At 48.6% G+C, this 27,047-nt stretch overlaps 1 long non-coding RNA gene across 1 annotated transcript; it reads left to right on the plus strand.

The window, feature by feature from the left end:
• The first annotated feature begins 134 nt into the window (after positions 1-134).
• LOC121090702 lies at positions 135-25,385 on the plus strand. Its single transcript, XR_005828668.1, has 3 exons — positions 135-434; positions 1,548-1,787; positions 25,059-25,385. It is a non-coding gene; the product is annotated as an uncharacterized LOC121090702 (long non-coding RNA).
• The last annotated feature ends 1,662 nt before the right edge of the window (positions 25,386-27,047 follow it).

Here is a 27,047-nt window from a genome sequence, read left to right on the forward strand (position 1 = left end):
ATCTGGGAGAAGAGATCGACCCCCACCTGCCCACAGCCTCCTTTCAGGCAGCTGTAGAGAGCGATAAGGTCCCCCCTGAGCCTCCTCCTCTCCAGAATAAACAACCCCACTTCCCTCAGCTGCTCCTCACAAGGCTTGTTCTCTGGTCCCTTCACCTTTATAGGTCCTTTCCAAAACAACCTCTTCCATGACTCTGTGAAGAGTGTTTTGCAGGAAGAGGAGATCAGCTGGGAGTCTGGTGGTGTGGTGTCACCCGCAGGACCTGGGTCGAGGGCAGGGGCAGTGCCAGAGAAGCTGCTTTGGATCTGAGGCAGGTCTTGGAGAAAGGAGAAGTGATAGAGCCTTGTTGTTGTGGAGGAGATGGTGGAGCTGAATGTGGAATCAACTAGCCCCAAACAAAATGCTCAACATATGAAATGGCTGAAGGTTGCAAGGTGAGGAACTGCCACCATTCTGCTCTGACCTGGCAGGACACTTTATGAAGACCTTCCTCGGCAGGGAGGCTGAGGCACCCTTGGTGGCCATGTGGTCATATTTACCGAGCAGTGAGGGGCAGCCCCATCTCTCCCCATGCACTGCGTGGCTCCAGGCACCGGCACAACTCATGTGCACTGGTGCGATGGGCTGTTCCAGCTGAAGGAGAGGGGAGGGACAGGAGAGGACTTTTGACCTTGGCCCTCCTAACCTCACCAAGGGAGTTCAGTCCCAAGCTTTAACTCCAGATGCTTCCTTGAATGAACTCAATGTACATTGTTTCATCCTGGGAAAGACCATTCCTGTAGCAGTATTGCTTTTTGGATAAGGTGTGAGCATCTCTGAAAGCAGAGGAGGCAGCTGGGCTTGGGGTTGGGTGGGAGCAGAGGTGGTGTCAGACCTCGTGGGATGCAGTGGGACTGTTCCCTGGGCTCACCAGGATACGGGGCTCTGCCACTGTTTCCTGGCCTGTTTTCTCGATCCAAAAGAGGTGGCATTTCTGACCTCTCCTCAGCGTGTGTGGTGCTTGGGCTTCGGAGGGTCTGTGGGTTGAGGTTCACGAGGTGTGGGACATCCCTCCCCAAGGGGAAAGGCTCTGCAGGCATCAGAGACAAAAGTATTCCCAACAAAAAGTGAGCAAATTCCTCCTCCTCCTCCATCCCTGCAGGCTGTCTCTGAAGGACTGGAACCTCCTGGAAAGTTTCCTGGCTGCCCCCATGGAAACAGTTCATTCCAGGGCAGTCCCTCAGATTTACTTGGAAGCGATGCTGGCTCCATAAACCAGCTGTCAAAATGAGCCAAACGCCTTGTGTTTTGAAGCAGCTTGCTGCTGGAACCAGGCAAGTGTTTGAGCAGTGGTGACCCCGAATGCTGCTGAGGTTTAGCAGTTAAGACCGAACGACTCTGAGGCCGTTCAGCGTTATTTCCCTGCTGCAAAGGCTTTAGGACTGCTGAGAATTAAAGAGATTTTCTAAAACCTAAAGGCCTGATAAGCACACGACTTCTCAGGAAAATCAATGAAAATTGGCTATCAAATTCCTCTTTACGATGGACTGGTGACTTCTGTTTCCCAGCAGGGCCAGCGGATGATATCTTGGCTCATCTTCAAGAGGAAGGGTTGGAAGTGTGTTGTGCAAGTGCCAAGTATGGCATGTGGATCAATTTTGGATGGCACCCAGCCAGGCTGGCAAGGAGCCAGGAGCCTTCGCATCCGAAGCACAGCATTGAGAGAGCCAACAGCGCTAGCTCCCAGCTTCTCCCGAGTCCTGTGGGAGCCCAGGAGCCATTCTGGAGGATGATGCTGGAATTATGTGGTAGGTGGCCTCTTCTGACTCCTGCTGCGCTGGCACCCTTAGCTTCTGCTCTGGGAGTGAAAAGAATATATGCCATATGTGGAAGGTTTCCCATCTCTCTCAGCACTTTTCAAACCTGGCAAGCATTTCTTCCAATAAAAGAATTAATTATGGATATATATAGACATATGCGTGCACACACATCTATACTTACACATCTTAACACCTAAGTCTTGCCCAAACCAATACATTTATTTGAGGAACATAGGATTATTTAAAGTTTGCTATTATCCGTTGAAGCCAGTAGTGCTGATTTGTCCTGCTGTAGTATTCTTCCAGCTTCCAAGAGCAAAGGCCAAAGTGGAGTCAAGACATGCAATTGCCGGGGCAAAATGTGACTTTCAGATCTTATTTTTGGATTGCTCATTCCCTGAGTATAAGAATAAACCAGATGGACTCTGTCTCATCCTATGACCAGACTACAGGTAGAACCGTCACTCTTCTCTCTCCTGACAGTCTTTCATCTGTGAAGGGACAGGGCATGTGAAAAATTGCAGCCAGCCCCAGCCAAGTTGCCTGTTCCCTGCCTTGCCCCCAGCCGCTGGTCACTGTGGGATGGTCTCACAGAACTTATCCCACACCTCATCTCAGCCTCAAAGTCAGACTCCACAGTCCCAAGCTTTCTCTCTATTGAAGCCAAAGGCTTGCTGTTTCTCTGCAATCCAGAGCCTGAGATTTTTGATTCCTCAGGTCTTTGCTCTCTGGCTCCCACCCCTGAAATAACCCCCTGGTCACAGGATGGATCTTCATGGCTTTAGCTGGTACAAGGACCAGCACAGCCCATCCCTCACACTCAGCAGCATTAGTGCAAGGAGGGGACTGGGAGGATGGAAGACAGGCAGCAACACGCTCTCTGCCCCACCAACAGGTTCCCCTGGCAGGGGCAACACCCCGAGAGGGTCCCGGCACTCGCATTTGGGAGGGGGTGTTGTGGCTGGGCTGTATTGCTGTTCACCCCAGCGAGGTGTGACAGGCAGCTGCAGTGCTACCAGTAGTTATTATGGGAGCACCAGAGAGTAAACATACAAGGAATTTCCTTGCTGGGTAAAATAACAGGCTCCCTCCAAAATAATAACCAAAACAGAACCTGGGGAGCTCTGTGTTTTCAGGTTTTTGTTCCCACCAGAAATTTTCTAGGCTATTTGCAGCTAGTTCATTGAAGGAGCTGATCTTGTAACAATAAATATCACACCACATGTTTAGGTTTTGACTTCTTTCTTAATACTTGCTGTATTTTCAGCAAGTCTTCAAGAGAGAGGAATACAGTTCCTTGGTATAGGAGCTCTGGAAAGCTACAGGTTTTTTGTGGTCATCTGCATTAACCACAAAAAGGATTAAAATTCAAAGTTAAAATGCATCATGTCAGAATGAATCTCTCCCTCTTGCTCGCTGTTTCCAGTGAGAAAGGGTGGTTTCTCCCGTGCTGCCCAAGCATCCCAAGGTTCCCCTGTGGGGTACCCACTTCCCTGGCATGTGGCTTGGAGAGGTGCTGTGTCTTCCCAACTGTTCCCCACCACAGCATGGATGCTGGCTGACCACTGCCAGAACCTGGTCACTCCTGCCTTGCACTATGAGGACGTGCTGGCAAGTCTGGAGAAAGCCTGTAGATCTTAGTATAGATTTTTACTTTGGATTTGTTAGAAGCAGCCCAGTGAATGTCCATTAGAAGTTTGTTTAGACTTCAAACCAGCTTAGGCAGCTTTTGCCACACTCTGAGAAGAAAATAAGATTTGGTCTTCATGGAGCAAGTGGGAAAACCTTCATCTTTCCCGCTGGAAACTGCTGGACTGGTGTTACCCTTCAGTGAACAGGTTTATTTATTAATCTGCCTTTCTAGCATTAACTTGCATCTAGCAAAGGCAATGTGTACCTTGCTCAAAGCAGAGCCAGCCTCTGTCACCTGGCTTTCCAAACCTCGTCCCAGATACCTTCACTTTGGTTTTTCTAGAGTTCTGACCTGAAACCTCCTGCAAAATCTATTTCTAATCTTGACGGTTCTTCAGGTCTTTGCTTTTATGCAGAGACTTCACGTCCTGTGAGTCTGAGCCACATCCTGACATGATGTGCTGTGAAATACAGCACATGGAAAAAGCTGGGCTTGAGAACAGAGCACAGAGCCAGTGTTGTCTGCCTGGGGATCCAAAGGGGGAACAGGAGGAGGGAATTGGCTTTGCTGCCACCAGCTGTCTCGAGAAGGATAATTGCAAGAGAGAGGCCAGTGAGACTCAGAGAGGAAAGGCTCAAGAGGCTGAGTTGGAAGGTGATGGTTAGGGGTTAATGTTCCTAAGCCTGCTTCATCTCTGTTGCTGCTCAAGGTGCTGTCTCTTGCTGGGCACCCCTTTCGCCCGCTGACATGAGCTGGAAAGGTGGGTGCTTCACGGTAGGGGAGACTGGTTCCCTTGCTGAAGGGCTGTCCTACAGCAGAACGGGGCCAGGACGCAGCAGGGAAACCACAGCTGGAGGAGGGATAAAGGTTGCCCCTATGTAATTAGCAAAGCTGGGCTTTGGCCCAGGGCTGGAGTTTGACTCATATAATTTGCAAAAAAACCTGCTGAGAACAGATGTTTAAATACAAAAGCACCTTTTTTAGGAGTGTCCTTTCAACACATCTCAGATTTTATTGCACCCTAAGCATTGTCAGTAAACATTTTTTTCTCCCTGCTTCCCACAGTCTAAGGGCTTTGCTTTGTTCAAAAACATGAGAACAAAGGCCCAGCCCAGCGAAGAGTTACATTCTGTGTGTGTCACAATGTTTTCCTGTGGTTTTTCCTTCGGGAGCGTGGAGGGCTGGTGCCGTGGGTGCACTTCCGCCAGTGGCAGCTGCAGCTAGTTCCTGCTCGAGCATCTCTGCATGCTGGAGTGGCAGCTGTGACACAGCTGGAGTATGACGGTACGTCCCGTATGAGCAGCTTGCATGCTGACAAGACAAGCCCTCTCTGTCGAGTCCCTGTGTGAGGCTTAAACTACGGCCAAATGAGGAAAAAGGCCAACTGTCACTGTCACCTGAGGTAGGGAGGGATGCTGTCAGGCATCCTGCAGGTGAGGCCCAGCACCATGCAGATGAGTTGGTGTCCACCTGGTAATGCTGCATTCCCAGCAGTGACTTACAACTCAGCCTATAACTTCAAGTCAATGACCACAGCATGGATGTAGTTACCAAGGTGGGTGGATGGTTCCAGCTGCCTGTGTGGTGTTCACACCTCATCAGTAGCATAGGATGCCCCCCAACAGGCCCCGGTTGGATCCTTCGAGTTTGGTCCATCTTCCTTGTTTCAAGCCTGACCTCCCCTGGCCCTTCCCACCATGGCTCTCAACACTGCCGTCTCTCCAGACAGGGACACCCTGGGGACCTTGCACCCCTGCCCCATCCTGGGTGGGCTGCCCTTCTGCAGAGCTCTGCTGGGCTTCCTGCTGCGGCTCCCTGTCTGTGTCCTTCTCCTCTCTTGGTCTTGGTACTGGAGGTAGGTCTTTATGAGTGGTCTTTAGAGATGGCTGCTTCTAACTCTGTTGGGTAAACACAAGGGTGTGGGGAAGCAGAAGAGCTCTGCAGGGATCCTGTGAGTGTGTCTTGGCTTAACCAGCTACTAAGAAGAAAATTAACTCTATCTCAGCTGAAACCAGGACAGGGTGTATGAAGCTAATCAGCAAGAGATGAACCCCCCCCTTTCCCAGCAGAACCTTTGTTCTTGCTCTGGTTTTGTGAGATTGTTTCTCATCGTCAATGTGGACAAGGTTGAAGTCTATGACATTCCCAGTGTCTGGCAGGCTACGGGATTTCAGCAAAGCAAGGCGCTATGTCCCTGGCTTTGGCAGAGTCAAATGTGCTGTAGGGCTGCTGGGCTTGAACATCAGCAGACATGCACCGACCTGGGGTGACACCAAGCAGGGTGTAGGTGAGCAGGCAGGTGACACCAGGCCTGGCTTCCTACGGCCAGAAGCTGCTTTGCTGCCTGGGCAGCACCCAGTTCTCCTGCGGCTTTTGCCCTGTCCCGGCCTGGGAGAAGGCCACGGGCCGCAGGAGTGCTTCCCTGGCTGCCTGCTCGGCGCAGGCGTGCTGCAGCCTGGTGGTGCTTTGTCCAGAGAGCAAAAGGCAGCGGTGGCACAAGGGATTGCTGTTGGTCCCCTTCTCCAAGCTGAGCTATTGCAAATGTCTCTGGCCAGGCACATCTCTCCCCTTACACCTCCATCTCTGCTTTCTGTTCCAGCTGGACAGCCTGGAGCCCTGCAAAGGAGGCAGTGGGGCATCAAGGGCAAATGTAAACTACTGTGACTTGAGACACTGTTAGGTTTGCAGGCCTCCAGCTCTGGGCCCTTTATCACCACAAGTTGGAGCTCCTGTTATTAAATAAATATTCTGCTTTTCAGCCCTACAGAGCCAAAGCCAAGCCCTGTTTGTGCAGGGAAGCCTAATGGGGAGAGACCACCCAATATAGATGCAACAGAACTGGCTTAACTTGCACAGAGGAAGAAAACAGCGAGGTTAATGCCTTAAAGCAATAAAACCGACTTGGTGTTCAGGCACACATGTGAGTTGTTGGAGCCGACAGGGTTATCCCCTGGCAGCAGGGCTGTGCTAACTGACCCTGTGCCCTTAGCTGTCCCTGTGCCCTTAGCCCATGTCAGGCTTGAGCTAAGTCCATGCCTCACAGCTGAGCCAGGTTAAAAGCACACACTTGGATAAGTCAGGTTTTATGGCTCAGGCCATGGAATAACTTGCTGAGTGGCTGTAACGGGATCCTGCCTGGTGCCTTCATGGTGTACATGACCTATCCTGGCGCTAGCAGACCTGTGTCTCCCAACGAGCCCCAGAGGCCAGGCAGGTTTGAAACAAAGATCTCTGAAGCTGGCCAGTGACAGAGCATATCCATCTCCCGCTCCCGAGGATGGGGTGGATGGGGGACCACAAGCCGGGTGGCCTGAGGGAGAGGCAGGGCAGGACTTTCCAGGGCTTCAGCTGCAAAGGGCGGTGTGAACAGGAGTGGATCCCTTGTCCTGGCAGTAAGAGTTGTGAAGAGACCTTCCTTTCATCTACCCTGGCTACAGTGCACAAAATCATGTGCTTTTACCTCGAGGGGAAGCCTTTGCATTCTTCTAGTTGAAAGAACTTGTACAATTTTTGGTTTTTCACGTTTGAAAAGACTAATGGCAGGGGAGTTTTTAAAAGCATTTCCTTTACAAAAAAGTCAGCCCATACAGCGTGCAGCTGGTGTACAATATACCTTTCAGCGTGTAGTTAATGATGTCAAGCTGTGCTACTCCAGAAGGCAGGCCTGAGGTTTGGGAGCATGGGGATTGGTATTGCCTTCACCTCTGTGCTGCTGGCAGGTACAAAAGGGAAGGAGGAGAGCCAGGACTGCTCCCTTGATCGCTCTAAAAATATGGGTTGCAGATCCAAGAGTTTGGCTCTTGTAAACTCAGTGACTGCATCTTCTCTGAGAGGCCAGTCTGGAAACACAGAGCAGCTTGACTGGGAACAGAGATGGACAAATCGGTACTGCTGGCAGGAAGATTTTTGCTTTTCCAGCTCACGGAGAAGAGACTCCAGCAAACTATGGTTCAGCTGAATTTCCACATAGGAACACAGAACCATTTCAGATGCCCTAGAGATGTCCCACCTGGAAGGGTCTCCCGTCCAACCCTCAATGCAGGGCCGGCTAGATCAGGCTGCTCGGGGTCTTGTCCAGTTTTGGGTATCTCCAAAGACGGAGACTCCACATTCTCTCTGGGAAACTTGCTTCAGTGCTTGACCACCTTCATGATAGAAACTCATTTCCCTTGTTCTAGTGTGTGGCTGTTGCTTCTTGTCCTGTTGCTGAGCTCCTCTGGGAAGAGTCACGGATGTTGTGACTGAGCAGAGCACTGACACCAGCCTGTGTCTGGGCAATCAGATTCCACCTCTGGGCTGCTGCTGTATTTTTGCTAATGTGCATGCAGCCTGTTTGCACAGGCGGGGAAAACAACACATGGCCCAGCTTCTGACCTGTGGAAACAACTCAGCTAAATGCTAATGCTTGCTTTTTCACCTTTCCCACAAGCAGGCTAACAAAACCCTCAGGTTCTTTGCTCGGGATTATTCCCAATACTAATCTGCATGACCACCAGTTATTAGTTCTCTCAAAATGTCCATGTGACGTGTTCATGGACATGCTGAAGCCATGACCTAGCAGTGTTGCTGAAGAAGAGCAGGGGGCAGGTTGTGTCCCCCACCCCCGAAGCCAGCTGGGCCAGCATGTATCCAAGGAGCACAGGACCCCACTCCCAGGCTGCCTGCTGGGATGTCTGAGCTGCATCTAACACTGGGCAAGTAAGCTGAGGTGGCCAACAAGCTTTACACCCACACCTCTCAGCCTGGAGACCAGCATGAACAGGCTGGAGCTGTAGAGAGGTGGCCAGGTGGCCTCTGGTCATGGACAAGCCCCATCTAGCTTTATTTGCCAGCACAGATGGACCCTCTGAGTCTTCTCTGGAGCTGATGGAAAGCTGGAGGTAGATACAGATGTGTGTAAATGATAGTCTTAGTGGATTTGTCAGCTATGTGTGGCTGAAGACTGAAAACTGGAGCAGAAGAATCAGGGACATGGGAACACCGTATAGGGGCAGACCCTAGAGAGCAAAGATGATCTGCACAGAAAAGTAATTTCCAACAAAACTATGGGATCTGTCACATTACACATTCATTACCTTTAATCTCACATGTGATTTTCTTCTACCATTACTTTGCTTTTCTGTAGGCCTGAACTGTTTATTACCATGATGCCAGGCATGACCTTAAGTGACCCTCTACGCCCTTGATTTTAAAAATCTGTACAATACCATCTGGGCTTCATCTCTGCAAAAATCCTTCCTTTTCTTTCTCTAGGGCTCTTGTCCCTGTTTAGCTAGCTCCAGGATGGGATGAAATGTCAGCAACAATTCAGTAGTGCTTGCAGTCAAGTCTTCATTTCCAAAACACAGGGAGAGGTTCCCAGAAGAAGGAAGTCAAGTGTCTCAGTTGCTTCTAGAGATTAGTACTCAAATGACATCTGACAGCGATCAAAAGGAAAGACAGTTTTGTCCAGGAGATATCAAAAGATATATCTGCTGAAGGCCTTTAGTGATCTGCATTAGCAGACCATCTGGAAGCTCGTTACCACATCTGCTCTTTTGATCAGTTGCCTTGAACCCAAGAGAGACCAACCAATGCCTAGACCTGGGGTCAGTGAGGCATTGCACTGAAAGAGAATTGCAGTTATAACTCAGGTCTCACAGTGAACATCATGGCTCTGGACGTCTCTGTTGACCAGTCCTGAAAAATGTATTTAATTTAGCCCAGGAGGCACCAAATCATTTGTTTTGCCTCCACTCCTGTGTTCAGATAGCCATCTCAACTAGGCTTGTTTTCAATGAAGGTAGAACATCTTTTCTTTTTTTTTTTTCTTTTGTTAGTTTGGTAAATAGTGCTCACTACATCAGAGACAGTTAGTTAAAGCAAGTTGATTTAATGTCACTGAGTCATGAGCAAGTCAAACTTTTGCCTACTACCTGCTTCTTCTGAGACATGTCAGGGCATCTATAACAGCAGAGCATACACACATGGGAATAATAGATTGCTTAATAACAAGGATTTTTTTGCTGAGCTTTGTGAAATACCCCTAACAGATTGGGTATTAAAGACCTGGAGACATTGCTGTAGTATGTGACACTAATTATTACAAAATGAAACTGTAAACACGTGGTTTCCCTGCAAAAGCATTGTGTAACCATCAGTTAATTAAGCTTCCCTGCCCCTGTTGGGGTGGATGTGGTTACCTCTGCGCTGCAAAGGGAATAACACACAGCGCAGAGACGGTTCGTTGGCTGCTGTAAACACTTCCCACATCCCCAGAAGAACTTAATGCTAAATCTCCTGATAATGTGGTTTTGGTTTTGAAGTAAGCATAGACTTATTTAATTAAAAGTTTTGTGCTTTTTTTCCTTTAGAACTGCAGTTACAAAGGCTGTAGAAGAGGCTGCCTTCACTTCCCTCAGCTGGCAATGTGCTGTACAAATTAATGACTAGATAGCCAGTTCTTGCTTTAGGGAGGTGTAGGGTGGTGGTTGTCCCTGAATGTCCACAGTGTTCCTGCAGGATCTCTCACTGAGGTGTAGTTACAGGCAGAGTAACTGTGTCTCCTCTAAATGCACATGGTTAAGGGATTTAGCTGCAAAGCTTTCAAAGCCTGTGTGTAGCAGAGCAGCGTCAATGTGATTTTTGTGCTGTCATGATATGGCTTCCCATAGAGCAAGGCAAGGATTTATTAACCACTGGCCCTCACAAACCAAGTGGTCTCTGTCTGCTGGAAGAGTAAAAATGTGAGAAAAGCGGGCAAGCAGGGCAGGGCCGCACTATTTCTAGTAACACAGTGCTCTGAGCAAAAGATGGAAAGGCGAGGATTTAATAGCAAAGTCTTAACACCGAGGCAGGCTGCATTTTTTTTCCAAGTCTGAGTGGTTTGTATGCTGTGGATTAGGGTGTGGGGCTGAAAATGGGCATAGCTATTAGCATGCTAAGTGTTGCCGTTTCATCTTCAGGATCTCATTTGACACCTTGGTGTAATAAGGATGGAAATAATAAATTGCAAGCTGTAAACCCTTGTGTGTGGACTCACTTTGTGCTGACAGTGGTGCATTTCCAATAAGGCAGTCTAATGCCATACTGCTTTTAGCTGAGTCAGTCCATGGCATCAGCAAAAGCCTTTGCTCAACAGTTGGCAGCGATTCAGAAGCTCTTTGGTTGGATGCAGCAGATCTTTGTGCTCCCTTTTGATCTGAGGGGTCCCCAAAGGACGTTTATCTTACAGGTGTGAGCCGCAGCCTGTTGTGGCAGTAGGTTTAATTGATTTTTGAAGACCTATTGAAATAGTACAAAGGCTCTTGGGGTCTATGGAAAACATACAATGGAAACCACTGGTGGTGGGTCTCTGGCCTTGGGGTGAGAAGATCAGGTTTTATTCTTCATTCTGCTGTTGGCTGCTCTGTGATTGATTTTACCTTCGTTTCCTTCAGATACATGCTTTATGTACAGCACCCAGCAGAGTGGGTCCTGCTGTGCCTGCTGAAGACATGGTTTGAGCTGTGCAGCTCTTGGCCAAGCAGTGATCTGATGTCGGTGCCTGGGGGATGCACACATGCTAGACCACACTGCCCAAAGTACAGGCAGAATATGGCAAGCACTGAGCCCTGCTGTGCGCTTGCGTCCATCCCTATGTGTCTGAGTGGTGATGCCTCCTCCATCCATTTTGAGAGTAACTTTCTCATTCCTAGGCTACTCTGTGGTGTGACTAGCTTGGAATGCCCTGCTCCAGCATGGCAGCTGGATGCTTGGGCTCAGAGGTAGACTTATGACCACAGCCACTGTCTCTACCTGCGTTTTCCATTGTTTCTAGCTCTCCATGGCAAGAGCAGACCAAATGAGGCCACAATCTGAACGATCTATGACCTCCTGAGGAGGAGAAATCCTGGACTGAGACCATAGGTCCATGCTGGGGAACACCACCACATTCCTGCAGTGCTTCGGATGCCTCTGCAGCAGGATTGCTTACAAATCCTGTAATCCATTAACATTGATTGCTTTAATATTGTACCAAAGTTATCTTGATTTTATTATCTATAAGAATGATACAGTGACCTTTAGAGTGTGTTGCTGTTACAGGTGTATCCTGAAATGGTCATTTTAAGACACCAAGGGAACAAAGCCCTTTTTAAAGTTGGGTTCAATAGCTTTTTATAAAGGAGAAATAAATGTATATCATCTGGAGACACACGAGAACTTCACAGGGCTTTTATTTGCTACTTAACTACATTGGGGCTTTTAGCTGTTTTGTAGTATTTGGATTTCTATATGAATTTCAGACGTGGCTGTTTCATAAGCTTTATTTTAAACACTTTTAATCGTACTGAAACAACATCATAGGAATATACATGGCACTACAAACACAAGCTGGTTTCGGCAGGCACCTTTATTGCTTTTCATCTAGCTTTGTTTAAAAAATGGGAAAACAAAGGGAAAAGTCTGGTCTTTTAAAACTGTTGTATGATGGCTTATTCCTGTTAGATTTGAATATTGGGTACAGGCATCTGTAAGAAAGTTGTTACTCTCTCGGGAGTCTCAAAGTATTTAATTTTTGTCTTATCATAAATGAACCTTTTAACCCTTAAAGACCTGAGTCTGCTAATAAATGTGCATAGGCTTGGGATCTGCATGTGATCTAAGGGGACTCTTCACAGTGCAGAGGGTAACTATAGCAGCAGAGGTCTGCTTTGGGAAGAAGGAGCATATGATTTATGCTTTTTTTTTTCCCCAAGTTTGTTTCTACACTGTTTCCAGAAGAACTTCCCATAAAGAGGTTACTCAAGTTTGAAAAGAGGCTTCTGTTAGCTCACTAGACAAAGCTTTCCTCCAGCTCTTGTTTAACATGGATTAGACTCAAAAGCCGATTTCTGAAAGCATTTTAAGTAGAATAATAATCATCTTGAAAGGATTGTCAGTGGAAGCCCCTCCACCCTCCCCCTGGTGAATAAAACACAGCCTAAATGCTTAATAGAGACCAGTGGGCTTTTCTGGAGTAGAAACTTGTTTTTTCTAGCTCACTGCCTAGAGGCTAATTTGTCTTTGGGTCAAAAAAAAAAACCCAACAACCCTCCCCTAACTTCACTGTGTTTTTTCTCTCTCTAAACCCAAACCATCAGGAGTCTTTTGTTTTTTGTTTGGTGGGGGTTTTTTGTTTACAATGCTAAGTGTAAATCAACCATAACCAGTTGTACAATGCTATTACAGATTGAACCATCTTGAGCAAACACTGAGAAGAAGCTATCTAAAAATATGCTCATAAAATGTCATGGCTGGAAGCCTGTGAAAAGGAGATAACAGAACAGGGAAACATTTGTCCCATTTGGTGACAGAAGTTACTGGGTTTTGTCACCTCAGTATATGGTGATTTTTATGAGCAGCTCTCAAACAGTGAACATCTAAATTATGTTATCTTTTGGAGTCAGAAGTAGATCCTAGGGGTGTAGCCATCCGTGCTTCCATCTCTGACACTACATGGTTCAAAACACAGATGTACATGGAAATTGGCTACTGCTTCAGTCAACATCAGGCACCGAGGGAGGGTGAAAACCTGGCTGTAACAGTAGGGCACACATTTACCACCAGGACACGTCACCGATGCTATCCAGGGCAGCTGTTGCCCAGAACTGTCCCTGACACAGAGCCTGGATCAGACCCAGGAGCTCAAAAGAAGGGATGGAGAGGGATGCCCAGCTCAGCAGCACCTCCTTTTCCATGACTCTGCCCTCCCCATCAGGTCCTGGTCCCCTGGCAGTTACCACCACTGATGATTCCTTTTGCTGGGTGGTTTGGCTGTGGCCACCCAGTTTTGATGTCCCCCTTGGTACTTCTTGTAACCCCTCAAGGATGCTGTGGCTGCATCATGGGAAGCAGGAGGTGGAGGATCAGGTTTTCAGCTTGCAAGGTCCCTTGCCAGCCCTGCCGACTGGGGAGGGCTGTGCCAGAGCCTCCAGGATGCCAGCCGCTGCTTCTGCCCTGGGTACAAAATCTCCTGCTCATGGGACATGCTGTTGCCTGAGACTTCAGAAGTAGCTCAGAGGTTTGCAGCCTTCTGGTGGCTCCCAGCGTGGGTTTTGCTGTGTGCACACATGCACTGTGTGCAAGCAGAGCGTCGCTGTGCGCCTGATGCAGCGGGGATGTGCCTCCTCCTGCCTCAGCAGCAACAGCCAGGGATGGTTTTAGCCCCTGCCCTAAATTTAGCTGGCTTAAAGTAATTAATATGCAGGGGGGTGATGTACCCACATGCCGTGACAGCTGTGAAAGGCTTTCCAGGGTTTGTGAGCAGGCTGTAGCTGAGTCCCCTGGTCCTTGTTCAAGTAAAGCCATCTCCATGATTCCAGAGGCAGAAGGCCAGCGTCTGGCTGAGTGCTGGCACCGGTGTTGCCTAGCTTTTGCAGGGATGTGATGTCCCTCACATCTCTGCAAGCACACAGTGAACCTGCAGGAGGTCCAGTGAGGAATAAGGGGCTGAGATACCTGCTAGGAGGTGTTGGGTCTCAGGCTCCTGCTGGGCTGTGTGTAACAAACACCCTCACGTAGCAGTAATGGTGGCAGCTAAGTCCTTAGTGGGTTTATGGCACTCCTGCTACTTCATGGATGGAGAAGGGGACAGAGAGTAAAAACCATCTCAGGAATACCTAATAGGGGAGTTTTCTTTGCTCTCATGCCTTTGGATGCTGTGCTTTATCAAAGGCTTGGTTTTCTTTCATTGTTAGTTTGAGGTTTTGCTCTTGTGGGAGGCTTTTCAAAGAACCCTGAAAATGCTTTGTAGCATTTTCTAGAGATGGCCACATTCACCTCATTGCCTGTGGAAGTTAGCGATGCTTTGTTCCCAGCTCTCACCTTGACTTGCCGAGCTGTAGCTTGCAGGGGGACTGCAAGTCACCCACTGAAATCTGGGATTACCCCATGAAAGTAGGATCAAAAGCTCCAGCAGACTGTGGAGGCTGAGTAAGGGCTGGAGGAGGGAGGTGTCAGTGGCTGCACCGTGCTCCCTGAGGCCTGGACCAGGGTCAAGGCAGGGAGCCAGATGCTTTTTTTGGTGTGACAGCAGGATGGTGGTTACTCTTTACATCGTCAGGTACTTGTGTAAATGCCCAGCTGCTAAATATATCGGGATTTGCTGTATTTCTGTTCTGCCTCATCGGAGCAGATGATAGTTGTTCACCTCTCCCTGCAGTAAATGGGAGCAGGGCCAGCCCAGCATCACCGAGAGAGGTAACAAATTTCTTCTGAGCTGTGGCTGCTCCTCCTGTGCTTGCCAGGCAAGCTCAATACAGCTCTTTTCCCAATTTAACAAAACTTTGCATGATTTTTTGGCTGCAGTCTGTTGGACTGACTTGAAAAATGAAGCAATTGTGGGCTCTGCAAAGTTATGTACTATGTTCCTCATGGTACCTGACTTCCCCTGGAGGTAACGTGCTGGAGAAGATGCTGGCTTGATGCATTTTTGGGTGATGCAAATCGAAAGTGTCTTTTTTAATGTTGAGCCAAATGACAAATAGAGGCTGAGAAGAGACTCAGCAGCGGACTCCAGCCAGCCGAGGTGAGCCACCCCCCGAAGCTCGCCGTGCATGCTGCAGTGCAGATGTACACTGTCAGAGAGCTGCTGCCACCGGCACTACCCCAAGCTCTGCTTCCCGGAGCAGGGCGCAGATGTCCGAGTCACTGAATAGTTGGACAAGACAAACTGATTCCCCTCTAACACTGCAAGAAAGGTCACACTGGGCCAACATTGTGTTTTTGTTAGTGCTTCCATATGAAAGCAGTGTGAGCACTTTAGGAAAAGGCACGTTTTCCTCCTGGCAGTGGTGGGAATGGAAAATGCTTGGCCAATAGTTAATGTATATTTTCCGTAATCACTGGCATTACTGTGGCAGACAAGGGCCTGTGCTTTGCTCTCATCTGGCGAGGCCGATTCCTCTTGGTATTTAAATGCCTGTGTGAATATGCATTTGCTTGGTGGCTAACCAGTTTCTTGCAATGGCAGGGACCTGGGAAACTGGTGATGGCCTTAATTCCTTCTGCTTTCTTCCCATGGCACACCTTTCTCTGAGGCAACACCTTTTGAAGTTATTGCTCTAGGTTATTTACAGGGTAATCGAGAGGTGTTTTGTTGAAGCAGTGTGATGGGACACACGGGCCATGACCAGTACCTTGTCCTCTATATGTGCCAAGCGAATGGCTTTGAATATACAAGATATAACAAGGCTCAGGATGGGTGGCAAGTGCTAGTGCTGAGGTGGCATGCCACCATGCATCGTGGCATGGTGGGATGGAGAGACCTTCACCCTCAGCAGTTCCGTGCCCTGTGTTCAACCTCCAGAAGCTGTGGAGGGTGTGTGTCCCCATGGTCACCCTGGCCTTGCTGATGCAGGGGACCCTTCTTTCTGGTGGTTCAGCCCCACAAGGGAGCTGGCTGAGCTCTGGCTCCTGGGATATTTTAGCTGCATTACCAGTTTCTTGCTTTCCTTCACCATCTTATTGCCCCTCACATAGCGACAAGTGTGGTAACAAAAAATTGCTTGGGAATGAAGCTGGGACACAGGCTAGCTTGCAGGAGGTGGAAAAGGCAGAGCTGTCAGAAGAGACTTCTGTTTGGTGTCTTACTGTTATCTGTAACTTCTCCCTCAGGAGGGATGTTACAAGCAAATGATGTTACCTGTGAAGGAACCAGCTGAGAAACTCCAAGCCACCACGTTTTAATAAACATTAGCATTCTGATATTCTGGAGGGGAGGGAAGGGCTGTCACAGGAGCATCTGTATAGTGCCTGTTTGCAGCTAGTGCAGCTGAAGTCAACTCAACTTGGCTAGAAAGAGTGTAGCTTGCACCCCTTCAACCCATCAGCTGGAGAAAGGGGACGAGGTGGTATGGAGAATGGAAACCTGAGTGCAGGGGACTGTGAATTTAACCCAGTGCTTATCTCCATCTCGGGCACTTCCTTTGTAAAGTGTTTTGATAACTGCCAGCATGAGATGGGGAGAGTGTGTTCTGCTCAGGGCTGGGACAGCTGCTGGCAGGAGCTTGGGCCATCTTAATGCTATTTCTAAAAAAAGACACCAGGGTGCGTGAATTTCAGTGGGACCAGAAGAAGGAAGGGGAGAAGCTTTTATAAGCCTGGGCTAAACACTTTTTTTTTTTTTTGTCCTAGGGGATGAAGGCTTTTTAATTATTTGTTTTTCCTTGCTCTCCGTGCTATGTGACTGGACACAGCCCTTGCAAAACCCTGCCACGGGCTATGTCATCTTCCCTGCAGCTGTCTGTGTGTGCACGCATGCCTTCATCCACCAGCAGTGGTCTGAGGCAGCTGCAAGCAGCCCGCAGAGCCACCGGCACGGAGCTCTGGGGAGCTTTCTGGGCTGGGTCCTGCCTGAAAGAGGCTTGGAGTGATAAGCAAAAATACCGCTTCTGGTTGTTGAGACTTGGTGTGCCAGCAGCGGGGCTCCATCGGAGACGTTAAAGCCTGACGCTGATACTGGCACTGATGATGTTTGCGGGGACTCTGTGGAGTCTGAAGCGTCCTTCCCTGGGTGACACAGGGCCACACAGGGAGTGTTCATCTGTCTCCTCCCAGGGCCATGTGTGACCCACCCCCCTCTGGATCGGGCAGCCATGTCCCAGGCACTCTGGTGCCGTGGAAGGGTGACACCCCCCCCGAGCACCTTCCTGTCGGAGGAGGCAGATGGAGGCCTGTGAGGTCCCTCTCCCATCCCTGCCCAGAGGGTCTGTGCTCCAGGGACAGGCTCAGGAGGAGTGCTTTTCCCACACACAAGTCCCTGCAGGAGTGCTGGAAACCTCCTGGGGAACACTTGTCTCTGTTATAAAATCACAGAATGGTTTGGGTTGGAAGGGACCTTGAAGATCACCTAGTTCCAACCCCCTGCCATGGGCAGGGACACCTTCCACCAGACCAGGTTGCTCAGAGCCCCATCCAGCCTGGCCTTGGACACTTCCAGGGATGGGGCATCCACAGCTTCTCCGGGCAACCTGTGCCGGTGCCTCACCACCCTCACAGTGAAGAATTTCTTCCTTATGTCCCACCTAAACCTGCCCTCTTTCAGTTTAAAACCATTGTGTCCTGTCCTGTCACTACATACCCTGGTAAAAAGCCCCTCTCCAGCTCTCTTGCAGGCCCCTTTAGGCACTGACAGGCCGCTGTAAGGTCTCCCTGGAGCCTTCTCTTCTCCAGGCTGAACAGCCTCAACCCTCTCAGCCCAACCTCCCAGGAGCGATGCTCCAGCCCTCTGTCTTATTGCTGCTTTTTCATTTCTGCTTTTTTATACTGTGTCCAGGTGGCTGAGTTTAAGAATAGATGGTCTGAACCAGGAGAAGCGTCTCTTGGTTGTTTTGCCTGCTAAAAGAGCAATTACTGCATGTGGTGCCTGGGACCTGGAAGACCAAAATGCCTTCATCTGTGCATCCTCCCAGACATTACCCTGGGCTCCTCAAAGCCCTGGGCTGAGACCTGGGGCTGATCGCTGCCTGTCCTTGCTGCCCTCTGGCAAAGTGTCTGATCCCTGTGCTCTGGTCTCTTCCACTCCCATTCCCCACCTTGTGCGCATCTGGTCTATTAACCCATGTGAAGTCTTGTTCCCCTTCCAGCAGTGCCCAGAGATTGCCAAGAAGGATTATGGCTTTATTGGACTGGATTACGAAGTCCAAACAGTACAGATCCTCTACATGCTCTCTCCTCTCCCCAGTGCAGCTTTGCTGATCTGAGGTCTGTGCCTGTGCTCACTAGCTTTGCAGCCAAACATTTCTGAGCTCTGCAGAGAAGAGATGATAGACAGGCTAGTAGTTGTGGAGTAGTCTCACCCCTTTTTTTGACTCTGACCCTAGGAAACAACTCCAAGCGCAGGCTGTCATGCGCCTGTGCCCTCACTGCATGGAGCTGGAGACATCAGGTCTTACGTTAAGGGATGTGTACTCAGGATGTCAGGACTATGGCCAGGGATGGGATGTGTTGTGCATGGGGTACATGCTGCTTTTCAAAGCTGCTTTTAAACTGGGATTGGCAATGGGATGGGAGCTGAGGCACTGGGCTCTGGATTTGGGGCAACTGTGGAAAATGAGCCTGGAAGTGGCTGCAGGAGCCTGGTGCTCAGCAGGACCAGCTCAGACATGAGCCCCAGGGAGGGGGAGGGGGGAGGATTCCAAGGGAAAGAGGGTGCAGATTGCCTTGTCATGAGGAATTCAAGTGACAGAACTGGAGAAAAGCGAGAGATGGGAACTTAAAACTAACACTGAAAAACACCAGAAAAAAATAGAGACAAGATAGGGACAACCAAAGGGAAGGCAACTATTGTAGAAAACTGCAGAGGAGGTGCAGTTCTGTAAGGCAGTGTAGGCAATGAATGGTCACATTCAGCCTTGGTGTATCCATCTGTGGTTGATCTAGGCTGCTTACGTAGTGGAAGCTTTCCCAACCCCTGCTCGGAAGGAAACACCACTAGTAATTCAGCTCCAGAAACATATCTGTTAACAAAACAAAATAATCCCTTTCCTTCCCCAAGGACTGGTGTGGGAAAGGAGGAGAGAGTGGATCTGTGTAAGGGTTTTAGGAAAGGAGTATGGGAAATGCTGTATCCTTTAAAGGGATTATTTCTGTTTCAGCTTCACTGAAAATGCTAGAGGTCACTGAACCCCCAAATGGGAGATGTGGCAACATGTGGTGGAGCAGGTACAGTGGGTCTCTGTTGGCTAAGAGTTGTCTCCTGTCTTATCTTTGTTTTCTGCTGAAGTTACATGAGACTGGCTTGTTCTGCTGAAACAAAATGTCAGTGATTGATTTATTGATGTTTTCATCACTAAAACTTGATGCTGAAGATTCCCGCCCCCCCCCTCCCCCCCTTCTATTGGGAGTGCCAATAGGGACAGCTGGGGGGAACTAAGCTCCTGGCATGACACTGAGCTTGCTATGCAATGAACATCTTGATGGATGCAAGACAAAAGGACTAATAAAATTATCTTAATCCTTTTACCCTCAGCAAAACTTGCCAGTAACTGCTGAGCAAATCATAATGTGACCCAATAAAACTCACGTGAAGTCTTGAAATAATGACTGGGAATTGAGGAATCTACTGTGTCCCCAGGAAGGCTGCTTCGGTGCATAATTACCGCCGCTGAGAAATATTTCCTTTCTGAAACCCATGTTCTGGTTACTGTTCAGAGCTGTAAGATCTTACACCCTTTTCCCCCCATCAGTTGATTGCAGCCGTGCTTGGTCAGAGTGGTTATCTAGTCGCTGCTCAGCTTTCTCTCAGCAGCACTGAACGGGACAGCTTTCTCCAATGACTTGCTCCAGGGCAGACTTTTAAGCCTCCAGTCTGCCCTGGGACTGTCTTCTGAACTTCTCTGTTGTCAACACCTTTGCAACCCTTTGCAGCTGGGACTGGGCGTAGCGAGTGGGTTCAGTTTGAGATAATGACAACGGATTTAGGTATCTAGCCATGGGTCTGTCTCTCTCATAACAGATAGCTTGACTCAGTTGCCTAAATATGGACATCTGTACCTTCTGAGAGGCTCCAGGGAGGCTAGGATGTGTGGCTGACAGGGGTGACATGGAAGGTAAGAAAGACCTTTAGGGATCAGTGAGGGCAGGCAGGATGCTTTAAGGGCATCTTGGGTACCCTCAGTGCCTACACACCCCACCCATGGGTAGACATCTGCCTTTGGGTGGCTGAATTTTGAACTGAGCCCCCTGGGGCTGCCCCGTGGATGCTCTCCCACGTGATGCAGGAGGCAAGCAGCACTGTCCCCAGCTGCAATCACTCTGCTTATGGAGCAGAAGGCCTGGTTTGCCCCCTGACCGTCAGTTAGCATGGGAGGCTGCTGATGGAGCTGCTATGTATCATCACCTGGGAGCCCCTCTCTGCAGGGCCAGTCCACGTAAGTGTGATCTTCAGTTTTCTTCCCTAGTGCAAGATCTTGCATTTAGGCTCATTAACACCAAGGACAGAGTGAGACAGGCTGCTTTTACACTCATTATTCACCACCCACCACATCTACCAAGTGAAAACTTCGCAGACAATCTCAGGATGCTGAGCTGGTAATGATATGCTGCTACAATGACTTTCTAAAGTCTTTCAGTTAACCAGTTTTAATCCTTTTTATTTCAATGTCACAAGTGGTAAATAAAATGCACCCTTATAAAGCAAGGGATTTTGTTTGATCAGCGTGACTGTATGCTGCAAGGATAATGGATGCCAATCTTTTTTTGCCTTCTATATCCCTATACAAGCCTTTGCATCATTTAATATCAGATGGGCATCAGTTTATCCACCTGTGTTTATCCCTTCGAATGCAAGTGCAATATAAAACCACTTTTCTGGGTTTTCATGGTCCCCTGAGTGCTGCAGGCACTTCCTCTATCTTTCCAGTTCCCATCTTGCATCTTTTTTCCCCTGGTTACAATTCCTAGGGTCAACTGCTGTCTTCATACATAGGCATATGCCTGTCTCATCTTTCACTTACTTGGATGCATTCGCGATCTTTCCTACCGTTGCATGTTTATGCACTGGGACTAACCAGGTAAACAGCCCCTTGCACCTTGTCCTATCACCACAGGGTCACCGCTGGACCCCACAATGACGTTTGCCCTGACAGAGCAACAGGACATGGCGTGGAAGGAGCCTCCTTTTCCCAGGCCCTTTTTTGACATAACTGCAATTGAACCCTGACAAATACTAAACCTTTGTGCTCTGCAGGGAGGTGTCTGGCAGATGCTACCAGAAAAAATGTGCAATGATAAATCTCCCTGTTTTCTCTGCCCTGCTGGAAGAATGCAGATGTCATGGGAATCTGGAGCAGAACAGGGCCAAAGTGTTGTACTGTCCCAAAGACAAGAGGCAGGATCCTTTCTCGGTCCTTTCATGCAAATCTTGACTAGGAGATTTCTTGGGATAGGGATGCTAGCTTGCACCAGGAAGTCTGGTGGTAGGAGGTGTTTGCTTTGTTGAAGCTAATTTGCATCTTCCAGGGAAAAAAGTCTCTGCTGGGGAAAAAAAGGTCATTGGGAGCAGATAGAGTAGGGATGGGGGATACCTAGGACCCAGGACTCCCCTGCAGATTAGTAAGGTCTGGGTGATTAACCAAGCTGCCTGCCACTGATCCGGTTAAGAAAAAAGATTTGCAGTCCTGCCTTTGCCTCCTCAGTTATTGACTCTCACAGTTCGAGGACGGTTTTCTTTGAAACCATTCAGGAGTACGGGGGGGGGGGGGGGGGGGGCGGGGGGGGGGGGGGGCGCGGGGGCTTCTGGCAGCTTTGCTAAGATGGCAGGCTTGTTTTCTGGAGCAAGAGGGAAAGGGTAGCTCAGACTGCTTGGTGTGTGTGGTAGCAATGAGTGAGATGCATCAGAAACGATGCTGTGCAAGACGTAAACAACATGAGCCTGCCCAGAAATGAGGGACCTGGGGCTGCCTTCCTTGCACATGCAGTTTTGGATGAGTAAGTGCTGAGGAATGTAACCCTGAGGAAAGTTCACTATCCCTCCCTGGTGACTGACAGGCTGCTAGAGTGCTAGAGTGGGAATGACCTGTAATTTTCCATGGTGGCAAGAAATCAGCCACAGTCTCCATTATCAGAGCACAGGAGCTAAGACCAAAACCTGCTTGGGGCAAGTCAACAGTGGGCCAAGAGCCTTCTGGTGCCATTGCCTCCTTCTGCTGCAGGAAACAAGAAGGTGGTGCTACCAGAAGGGAAGAGTGACAACTTTCTTGGGCACATGTATGAATGCAGTGCCAGGTCTCGCTACTCCAGCTCCACAACGGGCTCGTAGATCCTGAGGAAGGCCCCAAAATGAGTGGTGTTCTTGCGTATTACTGACTGCTGATGACCAGCAAGTGCAGCTGGCTGGAAAGCTTAATTTTTCCAGCTCTTGAAAGTCTTTTAATGCTGGTTCCTCTACCTGGCCCTTGTGGGACTGTGTCTGCAGCACTGTGCCCAGTTTCACGAAAAGCAAAGGAGCAACACGTCCAGTTATACACCATTATAACCCTAGATATGGTCATATATTACCCACAGACTTTGCCCTGAGAGTTGTAAAGACAGTGGGGGTGCTAAACATGCAGAGGCTTTCCTTTTCAACAGCTGCTCCTTCCCCCTGGAGAGGCTGATCATCAGGTCAGTAGGCAGCTAATGATGGTGCTCTCAGACCCACAAATTAATGGGATGCATTTGCAAATGCGATATACAGCCAGACTCAAGCTAATAAAGCCTTGTTTCGTTCTGCTTTAGGTTTCTCAGTGAAACAGTCTGTTAAAGTGCCTTGGCTCAACAGGCAGAGCCCTGCAGCTCAGTTTTTGCAGAGCCCTCCCCCAAGTTACGAGCCCTGCAGCGAGTGGAGGGCAATCACCTCTAAACAGGGAGCCAAATTATTTGGGCAATTTTTTTGTTCAAACTGTTGAAGTTTTGGTATAAGTCCTTATGGCTTGGATTGGTTCAGGAGAGATGTGGAGCATCCTTCTCAGCACCACTGGGTGAGCACACAAGGAAATGCTGAGGGCTGTTGGAGAAAGTGGTGGCCATTGAGACCACTGCTTGTCGTCTTGGCGGTATTGGCTGATGGCCTCCTCCTGCTCACCTACCCTGTCTCAGCTTATATTTAGCGTATTTAGATTTCTTTTTGCTGCATGTGGAACTCAGGCTTTGGGATTCTCAGGCCTAAGCAGGGACCCTTCAGCATGATGCTCCATAAGATATTAACGCTGCCAGACTGAGCAGCTGGTGAAGATTTCAGGATTTGGCGTGGATGGATGAGACTGGATGAGGCCATGCAAACAAATCACCTTCCTCGAAAGAGGGGAAAACCATCAGCAAACGCTGTGTCCTCAGCTAGTGATGAGTCAGCTTATGTCTCCTATGGAGTTATCCTCACTAGCTTTTATCAGCTAAACTAGCCGCTGCAGTGGTGGGAGGCAGTCAGCAACCTGGAGTCACTGTAGTGTGTCCTGTAGACAATCTGCCTTAAAATGGAAGAAAACCAGTCCTCTGAGCAAAGCCGACCTTGCCCTGAGCATTATCCAGTGCCTCCAGGCAGGTCAGCTGAGAGCCAAGGCAGCACCCATCAGGACAAAGCAGACGTGTGATGGGGACGTGAGGTCTGGGGGCCATAAGCTGTGCCTGGTGGGAAGGGCCTTTGCTGTGCTGGCACTGAGGATACCACGGCAGCAGCTGGGGCAGGGGCTGCTGCTGAGCTCCACCTGCAGCTGATGAGACATGCCAGGGCCTGGGTGGAGGCAGGTGCTGGGGTCACTCCTCCAGCTGGGACCCCAGGGTGGGCAGTCTGGAGGGGGATCTGTACAGCCAGCATGGTTACACAACGCCCCACACCCGCCTCACCCAGCTGCCCCAGGCTGCTCTTACTTCCACCTTTCTGAGTGCCTAAATTCCTGTCAAGTGAAATGAATTTAAGTTTTGGGGCGTTTTTTTTTTTTAAACACACAGTACTCCAGGCCAGAGTCAGAAGAGCAGAGCATCCTTTCCCGCATGCAAAGAGAGGGCATGAGCCGGGTGACATGCCCCGGTGTGATGCTAAGCACTGGCACCTCTGAGCAGAGCAGCAGCATGCTGCCTTGAACCCAGCTCTGGCCAAGGAGCAGGCTTGAAAATGCTGGTCCCAAACGCAGTTGCATCATGGAGGAGGACGTATGTGAAGGGGAGAGGGTGCCTCGTGCTTGCCTTCCTCTGTGACACCACTGGCAGGTACACAACTAAGTACTGTGCACAGCATGTAGACCTTGGAGATGTGCCCCGAGGGACAAACGTCACTGGGTTAAACTGCTGTAATAGGAAAATTCAGTGTGGACACTCATTCACAAATACCGTTTTGCAGCAGCTACAGCATCACAGAGATGCAACACGCTTCCTCGAAGGCTCTCTCTGTGCTTTCCCAAGCGTCTTCACTCCCTCTGGAGCTGTTGTCCCTGAGGCAGGGCTCTGATCCTGATCCCCTGCCATGAGCTTCTGAGAAGAGTGGCTGAGCTGCAGCGATAGCATGGCCATTGCATCATGATGGCCCTTGGCAGCAGCCCAGGGCTTGTGGGCTGTTGGCTTTGGGGTCCTTTGTTAGGGTGGGAGGGTAAATGAGTTTGGCTGGGGTGTGGAGGGTGCTGCTGTAGCTCTCTGCCAATCCCCCCAGCTGCTGTAGAGGTGCAGAAGATAGCAGGGCGCTGTGTGGGCACTGGCGAGTCTTTTGGGAGCTGTCTGGTATTCCTGACTCTGGGACCAGCTTTCCGGGGCCAGACATGTCCATGCCTGTCCAGGCTGCCTACGAAGATGGGGTTTTGTGGTGCTCATTCTCCTGGGCTGGAGATATATATTTAGATTTGTATACTGGGATGCATATTTAGTGCAGAAAGTCCCACAGATCACCTCCTGGGTGGGTGCCTGCATTAGTCTGATGTCCTAAATAGGACCAATAAATACATAAATACCACAAGCCTCATCTCTCTGCTGGCCATTTCTGGTATGTCCCAGCTGAGTGGACTCAAGACTCAAATTTGTGACCTTAACGCTGACCTACTGAAATGAATAATCAGCTTGAATTTACAGTATCAGAGGTGATGCCAGAGGGGAGTACTCATTTTTCCTCTGAACCCACTCATTGCAGCAGTAAATATAACATTGTATCTGTCCTTTTACAGTGGAAAGGGCCGTATTGATTCTCCTGAGGCATCAGTCTTCTGCTGCCCTCCTGCCCCACATGCTTCTCTTCCAGCCAAGCACAGCACAGCGCTGGGTCACCTAACTTGCTGTCCCGGTTCTCGGGAGCATGTGCTCCGATGACAGTGACCACTAAGCATCATTCAAGGACACTGTGCATCACACATGGCACAAGAGCCTCCAAGTCTCATTTCAGCTCCTGGTTTCATTAAAACTGCTTCAGGGAAAACATTTTGGTGACAGGAGCAGATTCTTTGTGGAGCTGAATGAGGGAAACTATGTTGTTCAAGTAAAGGCAATTTAATTAATATAAAATAAATGCTGACTTTTTAAAGAAGATTATTCTCCTCTTCTTTGTACCCCTATTGTCCCTTTCTTGTGCTATTTGTTTAAAGCATGTGCAAGCAGCTGGCTCAGGGCAGCGGTTTCTCCAGGAAGCCAATTTCTGTCTCCAAAAGTAAAATCTGAAAAAAAGGAAAAGTGAAATCTGCCTCCAAATGCAGGAGTTGCTGTTCAAAATGAAAATGAATTGGTAGGTAGGAGGGCCGGGAAAAGAGAGGGATGGGGGCAACACGGCGTGCCCAGACCTCTCCCTTAAGGCCGGATGACGGCCGTTCCCATGCCTGGCAACAAGCTTCCTGCACTCCTGTTGCCTCCCGCACCTTTTAAAAGCGGGTGTTGGTACAGAGGACCAGTAGAGTTTTAATTTACCTCCAGAGAGATACACTTGCTTTGTAAATCTGCAGCATTTACGATGAAAATCTGTTTAACTGTTTATGACCACTTCGTGCATTCATCCATTAACAGCTTCCAAGGAGAAAGGCCTTGGTTTGATAGGAGATTCCAGACCAGAGGAAAGCAATATTGTTAATGTGTTTTGGATTTATTTCTTCTTCTGTGTTGTCCATGAATTTTAGCTGTAGTCCTGAACCAAGGTTATTCAGGCAGTTGTTCTGAGAATATCTTACTTTCAGATACCCTTATTCCTTAGATATTAGTCTAAGTCTGCTCCATGATCCCACGATTCTTACAGGTTTATACAATCACCTTCAGTATCCAAAACAACCTGTGTCATGAGTGCTCAAATGAAGAGTAGGTTTCAGATCTTTCTGTCCTACATGAGCATGCCAAAACTGCAACCATTGTTATGTGAATCTTGTTTTTCTTTACTGTTATATTCATTTTGAGTTTATTATTTTTGGTTTTCCTGAACAATTTTTAGTACTGTGGATACAGACATAAACTTTAATTATTGGTATCTCAATGTTTTATTTTCTCTGGCAGAGAAATGAATAATCTTTCCAATGAGATTAAATCTGCCTACAATTATGGTATGCATTTTTTGAATACTTTTTTTTTTCCAGAAAGCTCAGGCACTTTAAATTTGTTGCTGAACATCTTGGTTGGTAAAATTTTAAAGATTTAGCTCTAGCTAAATAAATTCAGACAACTTTTCAGTCTGTGTTCTCATAGCTGTAAGGATTTCAATGTCATCAGATTTTCAGTGATATGTATTGAGAAACAGTATTTAAATGTTGTGTTTTAATTTTCATCAAAGATGCACAAACTGGAGGGACATCAGGGTATCATCAGGTGTTTTGTGAATGAAGCACTGTTCTGTTTGCATCTTGATGCAAGCCTTTTTTCCATATCTTCCTCAATTGACAAAAAAAATATTGTCACTTTACACTCCCTCAATTTTGAGTTATGTTGGAGTAGCAATATACTGGTGATGTGTACTTGGACAATAATTAGGGATTTGATGTGACAATCACTCAAACACTGTCTGTGTCTCAGACAAAAATGTCTTTAGTAGTTTCTAATGATTAGATTTAATGGTCTGGGTATTGAAATGACAGCACTGAATATTTCAGGCAAGAAGAGGGTAAAGAATGGTGGAAATATGACCTTATTCATGCAGAAAGAGCAACAGCACATATTACTGACTCATTTCTCTTTCTGCTGAGAAG

The sequence above is a fragment of the Falco naumanni genome, chromosome 6 (genome assembly GCF_017639655.2).
Source record: "Falco naumanni isolate bFalNau1 chromosome 6, bFalNau1.pat, whole genome shotgun sequence".
Lineage (NCBI taxonomy): Eukaryota > Metazoa > Chordata > Aves > Falconiformes > Falconidae > Falco > Falco naumanni.